Here is a 24,563-nt window from a genome sequence, read left to right on the forward strand (position 1 = left end):
ACCACAAAGTGATTTTTGTGCGGCGACAGAGTGGGGATTAGTCTCACTTCCCACCTCGGTGGATCATTCCTGCCGATCACTCGGGATTACTCCATCAACAGCCGGGCAGCATCCCTGTGACGGCCCATCACTCCAGAAACCGCTGCTTGACCTACATTACGCTGAAACGCCACGTTTTGGGGAGGGGGGGGGGGGGGGGGGAGGGAGGGAGGGGGGGAGAGAGAGAGAGGGGAGAGAAGCCAGACTCTCCCCTGCGCACGCTGCGCAGACGGACGCTAAGCGAGCCCCAGGGCCCCGGCTGCGGGTTTGATTAATTTCACATTCCTCCGGCGTCCGCAGGTGTCGCTTCAGAAGGTCAGACGACTGAATTTCGGCAGAGTTTACAGAACGTCTCGTATCAAGGCGGGAGATTCACGTCCCGTGTGTTTATGTATCAGAAATGTGCCACAGAAGGAACATTAAAAATGCAAAAATCCGCAAAAATCTCTCTCTCTCTCATCACACACACAGCCACCCCCACCTCATCCCAGAAAATATGTCAAACAATATAGCAATGTAAATATTTTGTTGATTACTGTGCTGATCGTTATAAATTGCACAATGAGCTAATGTGTATTCTAATATATGTATAAATGAATATAAATGCATATAACTGTGCATATATATTGCAGTACATTTTATTACTTTACATTCATTTATCCGACAGTCCTCTCTCGAGCAACTTGCAATACAGGATGAATATAGGAACTAATGTTCTCTCCTGTGTAAACAATGTAAACAAGATGAAATATGTTGCTTTACAAATAAATAATCCTACATCTGTGCTCATCTGCTTCTCTCTCGAATGTGAGTAGTTGGTTGCAGTTTGCATTTGTGCTGTAATGTAGAACAGGGCAGCACAGCCACACAAGCAGCAAAATATCAGTTAGAGTTGCAAGCCCAGGCTTCTGAACAGCATGCTGCGCCACCATCCCTTCCTCTCCTTCATCATAATAATATCATAAAAATAATTAATTGCGTTCATATAGTGGTATTCTTGCACGCAAAGCACTTTACAGTGATGAGCGGGAAACTCGCCTCACCCACCATCAATGTGTAGCACCAACCTGGGTGATGTATGGCAGCCATTTTGTGCCAGAACGCTCATCACACGTCAGCCGAGGTGAGAGGGAGAGAACTGGGAATTTAGCCAGGACACTACGGAACCCTCCTCCTCTTTGCGATGAGTGTCATGGGGTCTTTAATGACCACAGTGAGTCAGGACCTTCCGTTTAAAGTCTCATCCAAAAGATGGCCTCTCCTACGGCACAGTGTCCCCATCACTGCACCGGGGCATTGAGAGATCAGAGAGATTTTTCTACATGCTGATTTTTTTCCCCCCCTCCCTTGCCGCTGAACGCTACAGCACAGTGGACGATCCTTCGGCTTTCCTCATATGTGAAATCCTTTGCCTTCGCCTGGTATACGCCGCTCGCTGACTGCTAACCGCCTCTGACAAAATAGCTCTGCTGCACGGCCGAGCGCAGCTCCAGCCCTGACAGCCCGACGCGTGGGCGAGGGGAGGTCTCCCTGACCCTTTCCAGCTCCGGTTCTGAGCGGATGCTGATTGCCAGGCTTTCAGTCCTGACAGCTTCTCACTCCGTGTGTGGAACACGAGCGCCGTCCGTTTCGGCGCTGCTAGCTTACAGCCCAGGAACGCAGCATTCTTACACAGGGAAAAATTCCCCAGTGTTAAATCAACTCTTAACAGAGTACATATGAGCCCAACAGGGACTGTGTGTACTCCGTAAGAGTTGATTCAACGCTTAACATTTAGCTTTGTGGAGTTAAAGCCATAGTTCACTGTCAGGGGCTTTTTTTGGTACTATTTCAGTTTTCGGTGTATGTTTTGGATTGGCTCAGACGGCTTTTGTGTGTGATGAAGGATATTTGAGATGTTTACAGAAGTGTCTGAGGATCTTTTCTGGCTTTACAGTGGTTGGTATTGGGGGCACTGGAGGTTTGTGGAATATTCAGGGCTTCACGGTCCAAAGCATTAAAATAAACTCCAAGTAACTCCAAAGCAGCATATTATGCCACCAGAGGTTGTACAAGACTATATTACCAGATTATTCTTAACAGAAAGAAAGAAAAAAAAAAATCACATTTAATCCTCTTTTCCCATTGGAATGATTTCTTATGGCGCAAGCAACCTGAGACCACCGCGCACCAAGGAAAGAAATACTGGCACCATATAAAAACCGATATTTATGTTTATAAATGCGAATAAACCCCATAAAACTAAGTAATTCATATATTAGCAGTCTCTGGAAACATAATGTTGCGGTACAAGCTGCTTTGGAGTTACTCGAAGTGCATTTTATTGCTTTAGAGGACAAACTTCCCACTGCCCGTATTTCAGCCATTTTAAAGCCAGCAGGTTGTCAGAAACTTCTGGAAGTATCTAAAAAAACCATCATCGCATGCATTCGCACACATGCAGGCATGCATGCACACACACACACACACACACACACACACGCACACACATATATATACACATACACACACAAAAACACACAAATACTGAAAAAATATCAGGAAAACACCAGAAAGTGGACTCTCTCACCCTCCAGTCTGTTTCAGCCCTGCATGCTCTGTGGAGCTTTCAGAGTGCCACCACATCGAGTTAGTTTTTTTTTTTTGTTCAGCCAGTGCCTATAAAATTGAAGGTAATTGATAGTTATAAACTGTCTCTCCATCTTCTGACATTTCCTTCCCCCAGCATGCACCGTTTTTTTTTTTTTTTTTGTAGCGGTTGCAAATTTCCTGTCGGTGCATATATTTCCTCGTTTTGTTGCTCTGTAGGGGTAATCACTCACCATGATGTTGACTATCCCCGAAAAAAACAGGGACGTGTATGAAGAGAAAATTGATAAGTGGCATCATTTTCATCCGCCGCATTTGAGTTGTGTGCAGCATCATTTCTTCTCCCATTGGCAACTCCCTTATAATAATTTTTCAGATGATGTCTGAAGAGGGTTTTGTATGCAAGACCCGGAAAGAAAAGAAAATAGGAAATTATTCATTATATGTAAAGATGCAATATTTAAATATTCTTTTAAATTTGAGTGGAATATAATAAATTACTTTTCCATGGGGTGCAATGTGGTGCCATTTGATTTAATTAAATAAAACAGATTTATGCTGATGTTCCCGTTTGTGTATTGTTGTAAATGCGGAGGATTTGAACAATAATTGCTTCTTGAGCTATCGCAGAGTGCAGGAATATGAGGACACGCTTAGTAGAATTTTAAACTTTTATTTATGGTGGATTCCTTTGGTGTCTGATGGGTTTGTGTGAACTTCAATAGAAAAGGAAAAACTTCTCACTCGTCAGAGAGTAAACACACATGCACGGCTTCCACAACTACGTCCTCAAAAATATACTCATTACAAATGGCTACCACGTCGACCTAGTTTCTATAGAAACAATCATAGCCACTGCATTCATAAGCAATTTCCACACTTCCGATCTGAATTCCTAAGACCTGGCAGGGAGCTGCAGCTTGGCATTGTTCAAGGGATTTTTTTTGGCACTTTTTATGCCCACAAGTAATGTTTCATTATTTTCGTTTCATTTCCACCTGATAATTTGTGGTTTAGGCGGGCGTGCCATTATGGCTATTACTCGGCTTTGATTACGGTGACATTTTTCTTCCAATTTTTTGCACGTCCGGTTATTGTTAACATGTCACTGTATACGAAGTTCAAATTGCGAGTAATCTTTGCTGCATGACATTTAAACATAATTCACACCTGCAGAATTCTGAAGAGTGTTAAGACTGAATAGGTATCATGTTCTTGTTTTACCGACAGATCCGTATCAATTCAACAGTTATTAGACTGAATATTTGCAATCAGTGACAGACGGGTTTTGGAAACTAATACGCGAGTGAGAAACTCAACTCACAAACGTATTGATGGTGTCACATGGAAATTAACTTTTCATTTTGTAGATATATTTTTCCAGCAGGCATGTGAAAGTGAGGGAAAGAAAGAAAAAAAATACTAATTTTAAAGGTTGAATGGATCAGTTTCTATAGCAACCATGACCAAACCAGAAGTACAGAATGCCTTTGAAGCTATCCAGATTTTAACACTATACATACTGTAGGACTTTACAGCAGCAGTAGAGCAAGGTTGACTTCCTAGGGGAAAGGTCGAATCTCAAGCATTGTAGTACGACATGTTGTATGACGACACTACATGTTGGACGCTTGACCCAACGTATGACCACTCGCAAAAAACTACAGACTGTGAAATACGAACAGTTTTTACCGAGCAACCCAGGGAACTGAAAACATACCAGTGGGCAAAAAGCAGGCCGAACAGAAATGCTGACTGTTGAGGACAGCAGAGTCACCTTTAGAGGTTTATCTTCCTCCACAGACTGAGAAACCTCACCTGCTGAAATTGCACCCGGGCTTGGCTAATGCTGAACGTTTTTCATTCGTTTTAACGAGCCACAACTACAGCGCTACCTCAAGCACTGTAATCTCAGTCTCCCTCTTGGACCCGCGTTTTAAGTTCATGCATTTAGTGACTAAGTAAGTCATGAATTAATGGGTCCTGTCGTTTGTGAGTGACCCTAATGGTTTGGGATCAGCACTTTGTTGCTTTAAATATTTTCGTATGCACTTATGCAAGAGGCTCTGGATAAGAGCGTTTTCCTAAATGCCATCTTGGGCCATCTTGTTGTCTTGTTGTTATGGATGAATTACAAAGCTTTTAACATCTTTACATAGTCCCAATTTTTATACATACTGGACACATGCTGCAGCAATTCAGATTAAGTACTTTGCTCAGGGGTACAACTACTATGCTCCACTTGGGAATTGAACCTACGACTTTTAGGTTACAGTACCCTGATCATTACACTGAATGTTCCAATACCTTCCAGTTTCCTTCCTACATGATGGTGCAGAACTGCCAATAAGGTCAACCAGGGAAAAAGGAGGGTTTCGGTTGCCTGTGCTGTACCAGCTACACCGTGGTAGAACTACGACTGTGGTCTAGCAGGCACCTGCAGTTCACCTGCTACACCTGCGCACGCAGTGCAGCCCTCTGATGCCATGACTGTGCAGCTGAGCTGGGGGACTTGAGAGAGAGAGGAGTGGTAGGCCGTGGAAAGGGTTTCAAAAGATGGGGTTGTAGGGATGGTACTGGCCAATGGGTAAAATTAGGCATTCCAAATTGGGATAAAACACAAAAAGGAGGGCAGAAATTGGTACCAAAACAAAAAAAAAAACAGTGTAACCGTCAGCAATTTCAACCAATATTTCCACAACGTGATGCGAATGCCCTTGCTCATCGCCAAGCACAAGGTCCTGTGGATCGGGTCCGGTTAGCATGGCCTCTGTAACCCTATTAATTTTAGATGTACCCTCAAGTTTTTTTTCTTCCTTTTTTTCCATGTTAAATTTATGCTTTGCCCCCACACCTTCAGCTGGGGTTGCAAAATATTTCATTTGCAACACTGAAAGGCGAACGTCTTGTGGGAGTTATAGTCAGCTAGCGCAGCAAACTGTGAGCTGCCAGCATCCATCCACTTTTTTTTTAAAGATCTGCAACCTTGTAGTTTATGTTCCTCTGTAACAACCCATAATGCTTTTTTGGAATCTCAAGTCATTCCTGCACCCAAAATTCATGAGCCTCTTGAACAGGATTTTTTTTTTTTCGGATGGTGGGGGGTGGGGGAGTTTGGGGGGGGGGGGGGGGGGGGGGGGCTAGGGCACGGAGGTTACTTTACCAGTGAGAGTACATGTGATTCAGTCTCAAAATCAGTTTGCAACACTGAAAAACTCCTGGTGTTAAATTAACTCCCAACAGTCTTTAATATAGTGCCTTTTGTCCCTATAGGGACAGAGTAAAAAGATACACTGCCACGGCTGGTTTTTTACACTGGACGTTTATCTTTGTAGAACAGCATTCAGGACCTCAAGGCCTGCTTGGGTTTCCTGTTAGCATTCATAGCCTCATGCCATAAGCTTTTAATTGGTCGATTAATGTCCAGAGCGCAGCACCCAGTCCAGATCAATACATAGAGCGCGGACTGTACAGCTCAATATAATTATGACCATGTCTGTCAACTATATGGAACGTGTCAATATGCATAACTGAAGGGTATTCTGTTGTACATCAGTCTGTCAATTCAATCCTTGCCCTGCCCCAAAGGTCAAACCCTAAACCCTAAACCCTAAAAGCTAAACCCAACCCTTTAACACTAACCCTAACATTAAGGGCTAAACTGTAATCATAAATGCTAAACCCTAACCCTATATGCTAAACCCAAATCCTAAATTCTAAACCCTGTGCAAGTACATAGTGACTACAGAAGTAGGTATAGAGTAACAACAGCGTACATACACACTGTCAAAAAAAATGCTTTCAAGTGCAAATTCTGCGTCTCAATTTGAATGCCAAACACTTAATTCTTGGGGTCAAGACTACCGTGACTGCAGTCTTTATTGTTTCACTGCAGCGGGAAAATTAAAAGCCTGCAAGCAACGGGTTTGTTTACCAGTAATTATGACATAAGACAGTAGTTACACCACACCGTCCAATACAGACGCAGTGTAATTACTCGCTGTTATGACCACGCAACGTAAAGCAGGACCACAAGCACTGCAGTGCACTCCAACACATCATTTATAATAAAGGCACAATCCAGCCGTCGTCCCCGACTCCAGCCTGGAGGCCTATTAAGGAGGATCAATTAATTAGCCGAAATTACAATTAAATGACGGCAGCCAAGGGTGAGATAAAAAAAAATTTAAAAAAAATTCCTCTGCCTCAGTTTCCATATTCTTTCTGGGGAAAAAAAGAAAAGAAAAATATCCTCACAAAACTCACATAGTACGTGTTAAAATATAAAATGCTAAATATGAAAAATGCATTCGGTATGGACTATCAGAATAATACAGAGCCAATTTTTTACATTGTGCAAAACACACAGCTTTCAAGGGACAGAGAGACTAATCATTGGCACCAAAACAAAGACAGTACTCATGCTACCAGAGCTACTTTCCCCATTCAAGCTTGCCAGCTATTATTAATGCACATACACCACTGGACTGAATTAAAAGACCATTTAAAAAACCCACACAAATCAGCCTTGTTAAGGCACTGTTTTCGCATCAGTAGGCATTGCATTAAGAGGGCCGTGCGCTTCCTCGGTCGAACGGTAGCGCTTTGAACTAGGTTTCAACCAATCACGAGAAAGCCGAGATCCTTTGATTCCGTCCTGAGAGTAATTTTGCGGCACCTTCACACAGTATACTTACAAGTTGATTCTCGTCTCTTTTCAAAAGAACCTCTTTTTTTCAGCTTTACAAAGGTTCACTTTGTTTCAGAGGTTTGAAAATTCAATCGAAATGCAATTCACCTGTAATCGAAGTTGAATCTGTTTGCTCATTAATCCACAGATTGCTTGTGGATTGGAAATATGGTGGTTTCATATTGAAACTTGCCACCAGCAGCAAAAAAACCCCACAAAAATCTCCAGAGAATATGCAGGTATGACCGAGAATACAAACACCATTAGGTTATATTAGGTTAGGTCATACTTTATTAATCGCAGTCGGAACACTCACTTGCGATCTTGGATATGACATGCAATACACACACATCCAACACAGCAGACAAGAGTTTTACAACGTTGCATTTCACACTGGCTCCCACATACTGATATTGATTAAAAACGCATATAAAATTGAAATTTACACAATGCAATCTATCAGACATCATAGTGATGAATGAATGCGGGAGTTTTTCTCCCACAGTTTGTTGATTTACCTCCCAACCCCCCCTCCGAACAGCGCTCACACAGACGGGAGGCGGAGGCAGACACCTCGTGTGCAGCTCGAGCAAGCAGACTGGACTGTTGCGATCGACCAGCAGGGGTCGCCAGCGAGCGATGAGACGCGGTCATCCCTGCCAACTGTAATCCTCCCTCTCTGGGTGACACCAGGGCCATTAGGCACCAACCCACAGGGCTGGCGGCAGCATTCTTCCCTGGCACAGTCCAGACTGCTGGGCCAATTCACACAGTGCCTTAACAGATACCTGACTGTGGGGCCCATTCACACATTTAAACTGTGCCTTAACAGAAGCCAGACTGTGGGGCCCATCCACACACTGGAACAGGGCCTTAACAGATACCAGACTGTGGGGCCCATCCACACACTGGAACAGTGCCTTAACGGATACCAGACCATGGGGCCCATCCACACACTGCATGGAACAGTGCCTTAACGGATGCCAGACCATGGGGCCCATCCACAGACTTATAACTGAGCCTTAACAGGATGAGGCATCCAGCAGCACTGCGGGATTCGCAGTTGTTTAATTTCCCATTGAGCGCGTATCCCTGTATCCGTTACTGCCATTCGCCATTACCATCTGATGACCCAAAACCATAAAATCATGGAGCTCCATTTCCGCCAAACACCATTCTCTACTTCAGTCCACTAGTTTCTTTCTACATGCTGGTAAGATTACGCAGCACCACGGAGTACTCTTACAAACCGAAAACTAGCCAGACTGCACTTCGGTTTACATCAAACACTCAAGCGCTGGGCATCAGACAACCTTAAACCTTGTTTGAAGCAGTCAAATCCAGTCCTCAGGGTCTAGAAGTCTGGAAACACTTTTATTTGCAGTATTTTATTATTAGTATTAGTATTGGTAGTATTAGTGGTATTAGTAGTAGTAGTAGTAGTAGTAATATTATTGTTATTATTAATTATTATTTTACTTCATTCATGATGAATAAATGTACCGTGTCTTTTTGCCATAGAGTGGTGTGAAGATAACAGGAAAGTAAAAAGCTGGCATGGATCAGTCATGGCACATCTCACTTCTAACAGCTGTTTAAGGCTCAGAACTGCCGGTTCGTTTCATCTCGGCTAAATGCCAGATGACATGAGAGAAGGCAGAGATGGCTGTGGCGAGCTCAGAGATCAGTTCCGGAAGGTTCTTCAGAGATCAGTGCCGGAAGGTTCTTCATCTCCATTTCGAGCTTGGATTTATTTCGCTTGGGCTCTCCCTCTGCACAGGTGTGTGTGTGTGTGTGTGTGTGTGTATATAGGTATGTACTGCATGTGTGTGTGTGCATGCATGTGTGCGCACGTGTGTGCATAGCAGACGCTCAAAGTATACAGCTGAATATTTTAGTGAAATTCAGGTTGAGTGCCTTTGCTCGAAGGTACAATGGTAGAGCCATGTCCAGACACAGAGCCTGAGCCCAAAGCCCAGCTCCCAGTTAACATTATTCAAATGGCAGTGCGGCATAACTACACCATGATATACTACACTAATAAAAAAATAAAATAAAATAAAAATGGCTCATATATTTCCGTGTAAGGCAGTAAAGCTCTTGTGTTTCTGGGACTCTGAAGCCCTTAACCCTTTGAAGACTAGAGTTTTTTTTTTGGTTCTACATCAGTGTTCTAGAACTCCATCGCTTTCAGTCACCAGCAGCGATTGTTACATCAGCATTAGAACGCTCAGTTAAGAACCTTCCAAGCACACATTTGTTCTCTCTTGCCCTTGAAAGGGTTAATCGCCTCCGGGGAGCTTTGGCGGCCGGGGGCCGGGGGCCGGTGCGGCGCGCTCGATCGCGGCCCGTTCCGACACGATGATGCGGTGAATGTAGATCAAGCCGATGCCCCCTGGGGGATCGGAGGGGAGATGGAAAAACGCAGCAGACCATGGGATTAAATCCTAGGAGTGCACAGCTGCAACCGGGGGGGGGGGGGGGGGAGATGAGAGGGAATATATTCTGCTATAATATCGCATATCAAACAAGTCCATGTGAGACGTCTGTTTAAGATCTCTTCCCCTCTCTCTTTCATACCCTTTCCCCCCTCCCTTTCTTTCTCTATTTCTCTTTTTTCCTCTCTCCCTTTCTTTCCGTTTCTCTCTCACTTTTCCCACCTCTCTCCTTCCCCACCTCCTTCAGTACCCCTCAGCTGAGACCCAAGGACCAGAACATATCTTAAAACAATGCAGGTGACTGATAAGGCTTTTCTTCCATTAATCAAATCGTGCTCTGTGATATGGGGGATGACTTCTCTTATCTAAATATGGATTTTTCAAAGATTTTTTTTCCCCTCAAAGGAAACTGGTTTTCCATTTAAACTGGTTCCTGACAATACTTATTATCCACGTGACAGGCCCCACAGGAGAGCCACATCAAATGAGAGCAGAGGTTTTGATCTTAATGATGACATCAGCTTACTAAATCATCCACCAAATCGGGTGACTTTATATAGCACTACCTGAAAACCTTCACTAAATGTCATATTTTTATTCATATTTATTAACTTATTTCCTTTTTATTCATAGTAATGAGACCGTTATAATTATGTTTTCTTGTTTTTAATTGTTCCAGCGTGAACTAATTTCAGATTTTACGCTACACTGTTTCGACATTTGTTGTATCTGATTGTTAATACTAATTAAAGTTAAAAAAAATTCTCTCACAAACTCAGTCACAAAGCAGTCATTCCTGAAGTCATTTTCATTCAATGGCTTCTTTGAAGGAAAAAGAAAAGAGTAACAATGGAAATAAGCACATAGTAAACTGTGCAATATTTTTAAATAATCTTTAAAAAGCTGTCTGAATCCTTTGTAAGTTCTCCATAAAACAGTAAGTTAATAAAATTGGATATATTGCTCACAGATGGATATTGGAGGCTATTCCCATTTTGTTTCAAAGAATTGCCCTTCGGGTAATTTTATTTAATTGGAATATAACACCTGGAGAGAAGTAAGCAGAATTAAAATAATGTTCATTGTAAAATTTCCATCATCATCTGTTCTCATTTTTACAGCGTTTCTCTTCATAAATGTGTTCTCTAACCAGTTTATCATCTACATTTTTTTACATGCAACATTCTCCCCCAATAAACATTCTCTCTAACCACTTAGCATCAATACAAATTTTTAGCCTCTCTTAGTAAGCGTTGCAGTGCTCTCTCCATCCAGGCTCTGAAGTCTAACTGCCACGTGCTTATTTTCCAGGTAACTTACATACAAACATGGAGGAAAGCCTGTATTGAACCTCAAGTTTTTCAAGCACGCGGAGGACATTTTGGCTCAAAAGACCTCACATCATCGAGTGTGCTCAGGTCAAGCAATGAAATGAAAAACCTAACACTGTTAGCCAAAACTGGCACAATAACTGTGTTACTTTGTAATTTTGGAGGATACACACCTGCGTTGTGAGTTGTGAGTTGCTCTGGATAGGAGAATTTGCTAAATAAATGTACTGCAATGCAAATCAGTGGTTAATTAGAACAATGAAGGACTGGACTTCATGGCCAGCTGTGCAAGCTTAACTTGATCATGCTAGATTTTACTGCAAACATCTGATTACTGGAATGATCATACGAGAAAATATCACGTCAGCCCTTTGTCTTTAGTTCCCAACCAATTAACGTAACAGGCCAGTGTTTTGGAGACATAACATTTACTGCTGCGTTCAGAAAAATTAATGCACACCCTCACAGTGTAATAACAGCATAGCATGATTTATTAGTCTTTAACAGTTATGAAGAATCAATTCAGTTCAGTTCAAAAATCTATTAGTCCAATTACCGATAAATAGATTCTAAATATTTATTACACAAATTAAACCAAAAGTAGAATCGGGAGGAAACACAATGGTTGGGATTCAGTCATAATGTGTCCTTACAATTATGCAAAACAATTAAAAGAGAAAAAAAAAAAAAAAAAAAAACTTTTCTTCCAAACACAGATTGGTGAGTACGGTAATCACTGAAACCAACTGGCAAAACTGAATTAGTAATGAAAAAATGCAAAAATTATATTTACTAAACCCTAAATGCTGATCGAATACATCTCACTGCTGTATAGGCCAGTCCCCTCGGTGCAATCTCCCCATCAGCCATTTTCCACACACACACACACAAACATTTTTAAAAACCCACAAAAAAAAAATGTTTTATGTAATTAATCTCCGGAGGTGTAATCACCGTGCGTTTGCTGCTGTTCATAGACGATCCAGCTCTGAACTCCTCTTTTAAATACATCAATATTTATGACATGCACTGTTTCAAGCTTCTTGGTGCATATTTAGACCTTTCTCTGGGGGGCTTTGCTTTGCGTCTGGGCTTTCTCCTATATTGATAGTTCAAGAGCAACGGGTGAATAATCATCCGTTTTCGGCTTCTAAATAAAAGCGTGTTGACTCGCCTGGTGCATCCAGGCCGTACCCGAGCTTTCGGAAGTGGCGAATAGGTCTAATTTAACAGCGCCGCTTCCGTTCATTATGTGGGCGGGGCTCTTCCGACGCAAACTGACACCAACAATAAAAGGAAGAAGAGCGAAGCGCTGAGAACGGAGGCAGGAAATGACAGTGCGGAGCGCACTTTATCTCTCGCACGGTCACGAGGAACCAATCCGGCACCCCAGCGTGACATAATCGCGTCCGGGGCCACGAGATTGCGGTTTAGCCCAAAGAGCATTTCAGCACACGGCAGCATTTGCGCGCATGGTTCTATTGTACAGAAAACCCTCAGATTGATTTTTAAAGCTGCAAGACCAGCTAATGATCATTCCTGCAAGGTAAATGCAATGACCACAGCCCATATTCTACAGCTACAGTTAAACAGTATATGCCTCTGCCTTCTAACAGAAAGAGAGCCTGTTTTGAGGAATTATTACTTCTTGCTTCTTTCATGTGGGGGCCAGCGTGAACCATATAGATATTCCAGACCCACACACATGAATAATATCATTATGTATTTATTTCCTTAAATCCCCCACAGTTTTCTCATAAGTGTGCAAAATTACCCCATGTCCCACGAACCACTGAATATCAAATATATAAAGCCAACTACACGAAATTGATTATTATAATAATTTAAATAGAGGTACAAAGTGAGCAGACACTGATTTAAAAAAATGCATTTATCACTTAGGGGTTCAGCAGACTGTCATCTAAAGCAAATTACAGAGAGTACACTTTTACATGCAATCAATTTATACAGCTGGGTATTTATCATGCAGGTTTAGTAGCTAGCCGCAGGGTAAGACAGCACTGTGCCATCTGGGAATCAAACCTGCAACCTCTGAGGCAGAAACAAAGTTCCCTAACCCATTATACCACATCTCACAATATAAAAGAGTGGTGACAGGGACTACAGGACCATCCGTAAATACAGAATTGTTTATCGGTTTTCCCGTCTCCCCGGTGGTCATGGAATATGGCTTTTAACAAGATGCGGAGACAGGGGGTAGAGTTTTGGCACAATGCTGCGCGGCAAGTCATTACGGTCCAGCCCTGGGGCAGTGCTGATCCTTTCTATGCAATTACGTCGGAATCAATTAAAATCTCAGTAAACTTCGGCGACGGCTCGGCAAATTGCACCGCCTGACGGCTCTCTGCTTAGCGCTTTGCCAACTGAAACCTGTTAGGACTTGAGCCCCAGTGGCCGAGCAGATGGGAGGCATGTTTTGTCCGCAAAATGTACGATGAAATTGTTTCTTTTATCCCCGCTCCCTCCCCGCCCATCTCAGATCACCGCGGTGTTAAGACAAACGAAGACGCAGGCGTTCGCGTCTGCCGCTTGATAACAACCCTCCGGAGGCTCTACTCCAACAGAGTGAGTTTATGGAAAACAACAAGAAAACAAAAATGTTTTTAACAGTCATGAGCAGAAGGTGCTGCCTTTTGACACAATCCAAATCTCTCCCTCTCTCTCTCTCACACACACACACAAATCTATTATATACAGCATACAAACACTGACATACACGCGCACACATATGTATAACCTACGCGTGTGTGCCTGCCTGCATGTGTGTGCACATTGTAAATAAAAAAGTAACGTACACAATAATATATATTTTTACAAATCTAAGGTCTTAATAAATAAATAAAAACAAATGAAGTAATAACTAACATAGAAACTTGAGAATCAGACTTCCCATGATGCCTCAGGAAGGTTAATGCTGAAACAGGCTTCAGGCATTAGCTGGCCCTGCTACAGAGCCTCATATTAAATATTTACTCCACATATGAGAACATTTATAAAGCAAGTTAACCTTTGCTCTTACATCAGGTTTTTTTAAATACTGGATTTCTTTTTTTCAAAATGAACAAATACAGTATATTTTCTGGTTTTCATGAGGATAGCAAAAACACATGCTATGTTAGTCTATCAAAGTTGAATTTACATTACCGGAGTTAAACACTAAACATGAACTTGGTGACTTGGTGAAAACAAAGCAGTACACAGTAAAATGTCCAGTGTTAATTCGACTCTCAACAGATAACATTTGGTCCCACATTCCAGAGGGGGCCCAAATCTTATCTGTTAAGAGTAGAATTAACACTGGGCATTTTACAGTGTAAAACAGCTTTGCACATGATATTTGTGATGAATTAATATGCGACGTCATGTGCCATGAAAAGCAGACACGTGATTGGCTGCTCTCAGAACCAGGTATATAGTTCCAGGTATTTACCCACAATCCATTTGTACGCTCTGCAGATGAACACATCCTACAATCTCTCTCCTACCACCGCAGTTATTCCTTTTTCAAATAAATGGGAGCCCTGTCCTCAAATCTAACCGAACAGGCATTGTGGAGTTCTCGTACATAAAGCCGATGATTATTCTCATCCTCCGAGACGCTGTAGAACCGTTGGGTTCATGAGTCAGGACAATGACGCTTCACAAACAAAGCAGACGGTCATACATTATTCAGTGGGAAGCCACTGCCCGTACTTCTCTGAGAAAATGTTTTCGAAATTTCCGGTTGTGTGTTGCCCGTCTGACAAATGGGCAATTTTGCACATCTATTTTTCCGGCTCTGTAATTCAGCTCTTCGCTCCTGTCCTGTTGCTTGACTGACTGCTACACAGAATACTCATTTGCTTTCAGCACAGTATGAGTGATCTTCTCCATCTCATAGCTCCTTGTACTTACTACTACCTACCACCCAGTATGCACACACTCACACGCACAAACAACACTCCCACACACACACACACACACACACACAAGCGCATGAGCACACGTACACACACAACTGACACAACACTCTCTCACTCATGCGCACACACACAAGCACAAATGCACACACAACATTCACTAGCGCACACACACAAATAGCACTCACGCGCAGACAAACCACACTCACACCATCTCTCATTCATTTGCGCACACACTTGCATACATACAAGCACACAGACACACGTACGCAAACACCATACTCTTGCACCCACACCCACACACATCTACTCACTTCAGACTTGCATGCACGCACAATCACACACACACACACACCCTCACACACACACGACAGATGTCGACAGGCTGTGATTTCTCACACCAGCACGACTGATTTCTGCTCTCTCACACACTCATCCTGAAAGGATGCCATTAACAGCAACACAGTAAACGCATCAAATAAAGCGAACGCTGTAATTATGCAACAGTGCCTCAGTAATAACACAAAAAAAAAAAATCAGTTCATTTGCATGCACACTAGGGTAGACAAGGATAAAACAGCATTAATGCATTTCTCCCACACCATGTACTTAGGAACAGTTTGCTGTCCAACTGTCACATTTTAATTTTCCGTTGTCATCTGTGCTAAGCACTGATGCCCACTCCCACGGGAGTGTGATTCCCACCATCGTCCTGAATATCTGTGTGAAGAGGGAGGGAGAGAAGGGAAGAGGGGGAGGAGACATGGAGAGGGAGAGGGGGAGGGAGAGAGAGGGTGAGAGCGAAAGAGAGCGGGAGAGAGAGGGGGGAGAGTGAGAGAAAGAGAGAGGGAGTGAGCAAAAGAGAGAGATAGTGAGGGAGAGGGGGAAAGGGAGAGAGGGAGGGAAAGGGAGCAGAGAGAAAGAGGGGTGGAGTGAGAAAGAGAGAGAGTGAAGGAGAGGGGGAAAGGGAGGGAGTGAAAGATGGAGGGAGGGAGGGAGTAGGAGAGAGGGCAAGTGAGAGAGAGGGGAAAAGTTGGAGAGAGAAGGGGGAGTGTGTGAGAGAGAATGAGAGATAGAGACAGAGAGGGAGAAAGAGAGGTAGAGGGCAGGAATATTGATCTGTTTTTTTGTTGAGCGTGATAAGCCGTTAACGTTAATGTTTTTTAGCCCGGCGGCTTTGAACGAGGGGTCTGCTTAGAACAGAAAGGCGTGGGACGTGCTCGCTAAACGATGCCAAAACTCAGATTACGGTCCTGTCCCCGAGGAAAGCGGTTATCTCATCAGCAACAGGGCCCGTGGAATCCACCGCCGTATGGCTGCTCTTCGCCCACAGCGAATACCTGCGCTATCTGACAGGACCTTGCAGCAAGCCAGCAGTGGCTGAACCGGGGACAGAATGATGCTTGTGAGAGATAGGATAGGATGGCCCAAATCTAACCCAGGCAGCTCAGGATTTGGCGGGGCATGGTATGGCATGGTGTTCTGGGGGGCATGTGCCCCGTGTGTGTATGTGCCCTGTGTGGGTGTGTGAGTGTATGGGCCCTGTGTGTGTGTGTGTCCTTCCTTTGCATGAGCGTATGCGTGTGCTTTGTGTATTTGTCATGAGTGTAATTTCTGTGCATACGCGTGTGTGTCTGTATGAGTTTGTGTGCGCATTTGCGCGTTTCTTTTCTGTGTGTGTACTTCCCACCTGCACTGTATATGCATTGTGTGTGTGTGTCCTCTGTACTTCTGTGCTTTCCCTTTGTATGCGTACTTTGTGTGCGTGTCCTTCCTTTGCATGCTCTGTTTGTGTGTTTGTGTGTATTTTTGCGTCTGCATGGGACTTTGAGTACGGTTGCACTTGCATGTTCACAAGGGAACGCAAGCCCTGAGTCACGGGTGTAGATCTGAGACTGAAGATGCGCTTTGTCTCCTTTTAACTTTCTTTTTTTTATATGCGTGGTGTTGCTGAAAAAAATAACTTTAACCCCGGATTTCTTATCTTTCAAAATTGCCAAACCCCTGATGTAACCTATACTCTCCTTGATAATAACCTTGATGTAAGTATCTAACCTTGAAGTAATAAAATCTTGGTTTCAGTATAGATAGAAGTGCTGCAATTCAAAGAACTTCAGTAAAGGGTTTTTTTTTTTTTTTTTTAAACGCACCTTGGAGGGCTTCGTAAGTGCAGTTGTCATTTAAAAGGCATGGGGTCTGGGAGGCAAACGAGGGCCAGCTGTCAGCAGAACGGGCAGGGCCGGCTCCAGGTGGAGTTCGGCTTTTTGATGGAGCCCGGGGTGAACCGGCAGTCGTTATGCTACCCATTAAAGAGCGTCGTCAGGACAACGACGGGACCCCAGCTTCCCCCCCCCCCCCCTCCCCCGCGCGGGCGAGATGCGCTACCTGCGGGGCGGACGGCAAGCTGTTGTGCGGCTGGCACGCGTGTTATCTCCGAGTGGGAGGCGCGTCTCCAGGCTAGAGAGGGGCTCGTTAGCTTCCCGTTTCGGCAGAGAAACGCGGCGCGCTTGTGGGACTCTCGCCGTCTCCGCTAACTGAAAACATTTATTTTGTTTCCAGTGCAGACTGCCTGGGAGCGACTCTGCATATTTTTGGCACTAAACGCTCGGCTATCCGCTGTAATTGGGCGCATATCCAAAAAAACGGCGAGCACAATTAATCAGTGCAAAAGCGTGTTTTTGACAACCATAGAAAACCGGCACCACGTGTTCTGTTGTCCTGTCGAAGCAGTTTAAATAGACTGGCTTGTTGTGATGTGCATTTAGAAATTTAAGCGGACACTGAAAGCATTTTAACGGTGAAAATGACCCAGAAACAAACACTTTGCTGTCATACCAAACCCTTTGCTGTCAAAGGTTCCTGAACAAATTAAATACAGAAAAATAAGAAAAAGATCATTAAAGGAAGGAATGCTTTATGTAGAGAGGGATTGTATATCGGATTATATTTACAACGTTCCACACAACGCATGTAAAAATAGCAGGAAAGGCGCCCGTCATGGCGAGCTGGCGGCTCTTCTGGTGGTTCGACGGCGCGTTTTGGGGGGGGGGGGGGGGGCGGTACGTTCCTCTGTGTGCCTCTCGGCGCTCTGACCTCCCGCTGTCTTCCAGGCCATCTGCGCTCGCGGGGTCCTGGCGTGCGGCCTACGGCTCGCGCCGCCCGGGCCAGATGGCGGGAACCGTGACCCGCGACCCCTCTCGGAACCACGGTATACAGTTCCAGGTATTTACCCACAATCCATTTGTACGCTCTGCAGATGGACGCGTCCTACAGTCTCTCTCCTACCACCGCAGTTAATTCCTTTCCTGTTGCTTGACTGACTGTCCTGTCAGGTGGGGGGCTGGGGGGGTCGCGACCTGAGACCTCCACCCCCCGTTACCCCCCTGAGCTGCAGGGCGGGTCACCCCCAGCCAGGAGGGGGGACTTTCAAACAGACCGTCGGGGTGGGTTACGATCACACAGACTTTGAGAAAATATGTACTGGATATACCCAGCGGTCATGAATATTCTCAAAGTATGCGGAGAATATTCATGGATGGAAGAGGTCTACATGTACCCACAAATAATGTTTATAAAACGTGCGCAGTTTTGCAATGGAAATAAAAATCACTACTCACTAAATGGCCTAATTGAGGACAGCTGGCAATATCTGATAGTACTGAGTATTTTGTGAGTTATAAAACCATTTTTGATTTTCAATGACACCAATAATTAGTTTAAGGGGAAGTTTGCATCCCCACCAATTTTCAGCTCACCAAACCCAAAATACCAGAGAATTTTCAGCAAAACATGTTAATGACTATACACACAATCACACAAAACACTTGTTTTTGTTCATGATATTGGTGAAAATAGATGTTTCTTTTAAAATTGCCATGTAATCTGCAGGAATTTTAAACAGTGTCAACAGGACAAAAGGGCCACACTTTCAACAATAGCTTTAAATACATTTTAAAAACAATTCAAAAAACTTAATGTAATCCAACCTGTGATTTTCGGACCACCACAACTTGTTTTTATAGTAGAGTTCGACTTGCTTCTTTTGCCTTCTCCCACACCCACTGTTAGATATAGTGTGTTCCTCCTCCGTGGTGTGATAAGGTAAATTGATTCCATAAAACATCGGGTTAGCGAAAAGTAGCCGCATAGTCACTGTCGGACAAAGAGCGTTTACTGAAAATGGGTCTTTATTCTGGGAAAGACGCGAGGGCAATGACTGTTGTTAAAACATTCAGTGAAACGACTCTCCTCTCTGTTTTTGATGGAAACCGCCCCATTGCCCGGATACGATAACACTGACAGACCATTGTGCGGCCCCCTATCACACAACAAACTGCTAACATCCATCTGCACTTTCACAAAGCAAGGATAACACGATACCGAGATACTAAAAGATACTGAAACTACTTTCTGTTTCCTGAAATAGAATATATTCTTTTTACACAGGAGTACGGCTCCTATTCGCCGTTATTTATAGAAAACGGTTTCTATAAACCCTCAAAGAAACATTCAGAGCATGAAGCGTGGCCCTAAAAAAGCCAACGATGACTCATATGAATTTTGGATCCTCGGGAAAATGGTGTGATTTTTTTGCACTTTGTAGAGCGCCAACTAAATGCGTCAAGTAATATAAAGGTTCGTTGGAACCAAACAGCATTCAAAATCCTAGAGTAAAAATAACTTGTACCAGAGGGGGCATACAAACGAGATGCACGGGAATAAGAGTACTTCGTTCATCCATGACGGCAGATCGGTGGCAACTGTATAATGGCAGAGCAAAACTGAAACGCTAGTATTTTAAGTCGTATTTAATAACATGCGCGTTTTGCAGAAGGCTCTACGCGGTGACTGACCTTAGATGCAGTGCGTGAAGGTGTGACCGGGGACAAGGAGATACGTACGAGAGGCCCAGCCTTCCTTGACAGGTCCTGATACTAGGAGGATGAAGGAAGTTGTGGTTTCAGAACTGAAAACAAGGAAGGAAGCAGGAGTCACTTTGGTCACGTTATTGTGCAAAGTAACAATCGCCATTTTTTTCAGCGCTGGCTTGAGACAGACCGCTTTTATTTGCGTAATAATTATGTTGCCAATGTTTTGCTGTCTTGTCTCGTCAATACGTGATTACGATTTTAACAAACTGAGCAAGAGGGGAAGAGAGAGAGAGAGAGAGGCAGAGGAGGTTCAAAAGGAAGAAAAGGCAGAGATGCGTTGGTTGAAGGACGTATGATGCAATTGATCCCATTTCATGCCTCCCTGCTAAGGTTAAACCGGGAGAACAAAGGCTACCATGGAAACACGCACGGGGGAGTTCATGATTGATTTAACCTCGGTCAAAAGGCTTAATTATGAACCTTGGAAATCAAGCTATTTAAGGCAGCGTTCCAATTAACCCCCGAGAACCGCTGCAGTCACAATGCAGATCACCCATAAGGTATAAAACCGGTACCATTTTATTAAATCACAAAAGGAAATGACTGGAGGGTTTTTTTGTTTTTTTTTTACTGAAAAGGGAAGGAAAAAAAGATTCATTTTTATTAGGGTGATTCCAGGACATGCACGTCTCCAGACCATGGAATAAAAGTTCCTCCTTTTACAACCCAACACACGTTGCGTTTGCACGAGGGACAGGTCCTGAAACATTCAGGGTGCGTCCCATTACTGTTCACTCCACACCTCCACTCCCCCACTACCATTTGTCTCCTACCTGGAAGTATGTGTAGGCCCCCCATCTGCAAGCTCTACACCAGTGGTCTCCAACCCTGGTCCTGGAGAGCAACAGGCTCTGTCGGTTTTCACAGTGACTCTGCACTTCATGAATCAATTAGAGCGGTTGATTACACAGTTAACTCAACTCACCTGGCGTCTTGGGTCTCAGTTGGGTGCTGATTTTAAGGTGAAAACAAAAACCAGCAGACCCTGTAGCTCTCCAGGACCAGGGTTGGAGACCACTGGTGTAGGCCCCCTGTCTGCAAGCTCTACACTGCATGCTGCCTTAGGTGGAAAATCCAGGTCCAGAAAGTAAAGGTCCTGTTCAGGATTTTGTTTCAATCACCTGGGTAAACCAGGTGAAGTGACTTAGCGGTGTAATCAACTGCTGTAATTGGTCAATTAAGTGCAGAGTAACAACAAAAACCAGCAGACCCTGCAGCCCGCCAGGACCAGGAATGAAGGTCACCTGGCTTACCCAGTGTGTCTACAGCAGAGGTGGGTAACGAGGGCCGCATCTGTTTCCAGTCTTCATGCCAACTTTTGGCCTTAATTACTTCATTAGCCCTAATATTTATTCCATCTCACATGTTAGCAACACTTCTTGATAAGCGCATGGATGACAGCCAAAGACTGTTCTTGTGTCCCTGTATGAAGCGCTTTACTGTGATCTAATCTACAACTGAACCAGTGTTGGTGAATACGGCCAATTAGCTCATTTAGCCAGGATAACTGGTGGAAAGAAAATCCTGTGTATATACTCCCCCTCCAGGACTGAAATTTCCCACCCCTGGTCAAGAGGAAGAGATGAGCGGCCCGAGTCAGGATCCACCCCAAGTTTCTTCCCGTTTCCTCCAGGGAGTTTGTCTTCGCCACCCTCAGCCTTGGCTCGCTCATGGGGACCTGAGTTGGGAGTGTGAAGTACCTGTGAAGCACTTTGAGACATTGGTCCTTTATGAAAGAAGCTATTCAAACAAAATATAACACACACACACACGTGTATATATCATATACTCATATACATATTATATATATATATATATATATATTGTTTATATGTATGTTTATAATGTTATATGAGTAAATGACTCACAAATGGAAGCTTACATTTTCATTTAGAAGTTACAAGATGGACTCAAAAAATATCAGAGCAATAACAGTATTGGGTAGACACTCAATTAACTGCAGGCAGTGATTTGGTTTGATAAGATGCGGATTTTACTTTCATTTCACTCTACTGTCTTCTCTTTCATTTCTTCCTCAACACTGCAGAGTTTAAATGTAATGTGAGACTGCTGTATGTGCTCGCTAGCGCCATCTAGTGAAGGACTCACTTTACCCACCACCTGAAAACACAACCTAATAACACAACCAATGATTGAAGCAAAACAAATACCATGCCCAATCGCTTGTCACGTTATTGGTTTTGCCTGTGCTAAAGGTTTTGCATATGCTAAAGGACTTAATAAATCAGGTCCTAAATATTATTTGGTTCCTTTAACTGTTTATCTTATGCGGTAATTCCTCCTGTAAACTAGGCCTGCCAGGATTTCAGATAACTTGGGTTTAAATACATCTTCACATTTGGTGGATGCAGAATATGTTTACTTTTGTGTTCTTTGACAACTTATATTTTAAAAACATGAATCATGGCTAATGAAAACTCATGGTAGGCATACAACAAGAAATTAGATCTCATATAGACAAGTATTTATGAAGAGCCACCGTTGCAATGCTACTGAAAAATCTTGAGGAATTTTCTTTTCACTTCACATTCTGACATCAGTATTTTCCTACAAAGCCTATTTTTTAAAATATATTCTCATTAGCAGATGGTAACCGGGCGACATCCAATCCATCCATCCAAAGCAGATCTTTCTTGTGGCACACACAAAAAAACGGCACCCTCCCAGCGGCTGCTTTCCTTTCTAGGAAGGCCTTTGCTCTGCCAACAGCAAAGAGGAATGATGTATCCGTTAATACCCAACACTATTAATGCGTCCTGCATTACTTTGCTACCTGGAGACCGTATCCGGGACCTCGCTGTGCAGCCTCGAGGTCAATTACATTAACAGCAGTCCCTCTGTTTGCAACTAACGTCAAATCTTGACGTGATTTAGCTTCAGCAGACCCTAAAAGAGAGATTTATTTCCCCTCGCAATTAGGTTCCTGGAAGGGCTATTATTGTGCGGTCCTTTAATGGTGAGTGAAGACTCGCTTTTAGACCTCGACTGTGAAAAAGAGTCTGGGATACGGGATACGTCCACGCGCGATTCTCCGGAGACTTCCGGGGCTCCGTTTGCTACGATCAGTGCATGTTGTAATTACCGCATGTCAGAGCTTGATTCACAACTGCGTTTAATCGGCTCGGGTGTGTGTCGGTGGAAAATTTTTCCTTCCACCGAAGTGACGCTACTAAAAAAAAAAACTCAGGAGTAAAGTTGGCGAAAGTCTGCAGTCGTTTAGAAAAAGCGACGGACGTTCCAGAACAAACGCGTAGGGCTCTAAAGAGGCAACGTCCCTGCGGACGGAGGGGAGCGGTTATCAGGGCCATTCCATGCCGTTTTGGGGGGGGCTTAATCCCTATTGCATGGGTCCAGTGAGTGACGAGTGTGGGAGTGAGTGGTGAGTCAGAACCATCATAAATACGAGGGAAAACGACCTGACATTAATTATCTACAGGCCAGGATAGCGCGTCTCTTCTGAAGCTCTGTAAATGCACTAGGGTGGAGTAAAGAAGCCTAAACAGCACCAGCACATGCGTTTTAATGCGTTCCGTGTGCTGTCCTTCCACTTACAACAGGAGTGTTTTTGCTCCCATGTCATACATTTTCCACACAGGAATTTGGGTCCGTGGTGGGCACGTGCTGTAACTTCTGCAAGCCCGTGCGAAAAGAATCACACGTGAAGGAAACGAGGCGATGCGATTTTTGAGCTCAAACGTACGTGTACTACTATGCTCCAGAGTACCTCGTGGAGAAAGTGGTTATCCACTGTGTCATCCAGAATGGATGAATGTAGATGGAGCGACCTGAACATCTGGTGCCTGTTGACAGTCATTCATTCAAGCCCTCCCAATATAGCTGCCCAGCGTTCAGAAACAATTGTCTGTCCTTTGAAAGGGCAAGTTTACCCATAAATCTAATTTTCATATAGTGGTCAGGTTAACACGAATAACAGGCTTACACCTCCGCACATTTTACACCCTCATGTAATGGAATTAATATGACGAAGCTTTAAACATTAAATCGTGTGATGACCGTTCATTAATCTTTATGTTCACAACACCATTTACATGAGGTATGAGTTCGCCAGTGTAGCAATAATGGTTAGGGGAACTTGGATTTGCAATTCCAGGGTTATGGGTTTAATTTCCCAAGTGAGGTACTGTACCCTTGAGTGAGGTGCTTACCGGAACTGCTTCTGTAAATACCCAGCTGTATAAACGGATGTAAATTGTATGCAAAGGAATTTTTAAGACGCGTGAGCTGCTCTGGATAAGAGCGTCGGCTAAACGGCTGAACTGTAAACGCGTGTGGTTTTGGTTTTTGGGAAAGTGCTGTGTTCCCTGGGGCAGAGAGCTTTAGTGCCGTCTGTCACTCTTTTCTGCACTGCACACATTTTCTCTCTCCTTTTTATGCCCCCAACTGAAATGAGTGCAGTCAGCTGACAGCCTTCCCTACCCTGATCACGTGACCACATGTCCCTGGGAAACGGTCAAGAGGTGCAGAAAGTGAATTAGTGCTGGCTCATCAATGGATTCAGCATTTCTGCAGTGAAGAATGGCTTCCTATTGCCCTTCTGCCCTCCCTCCATTACAGCCGGTTCCAACTTAATCTGAACCAAGCGC

The 24,563-nt window shown here is 43.8% G+C and overlaps 1 long non-coding RNA gene across 3 annotated transcripts; it reads right to left on the reverse strand.

Moving 5' to 3' along the window:
- Positions 1 to 1,184: 1,184 nt before the first annotated feature.
- On the reverse strand, positions 1,185 to 20,839 carry LOC135244965 (uncharacterized). Of its 3 annotated transcripts, XR_010327108.1 has the most exons (4): positions 20,712 to 20,839; positions 19,861 to 19,973; positions 2,862 to 3,011; positions 1,185 to 2,697 (listed from the first exon to the last, which is right to left on the reverse strand). It is a non-coding gene; the product is annotated as an uncharacterized LOC135244965 (long non-coding RNA). The 3 variants fall into 3 exon arrangements; XR_010327110.1 differs by lacking the exons at positions 1,185 to 2,697; positions 2,862 to 3,011 and adding an exon at positions 12,971 to 13,660 and having other exon boundaries at positions 20,712 to 20,830; XR_010327109.1 differs by lacking the exons at positions 1,185 to 2,697; positions 2,862 to 3,011 and adding an exon at positions 13,938 to 15,727 and having other exon boundaries at positions 20,712 to 20,830.
- Positions 20,840 to 24,563: the final 3,724 nt, after the last annotated feature.

This window comes from Anguilla rostrata, chromosome 2 (assembly GCF_018555375.3).
Source record: "Anguilla rostrata isolate EN2019 chromosome 2, ASM1855537v3, whole genome shotgun sequence".
In the NCBI taxonomy this organism is placed as follows: Eukaryota; Metazoa; Chordata; class Actinopteri; order Anguilliformes; family Anguillidae; genus Anguilla; species Anguilla rostrata.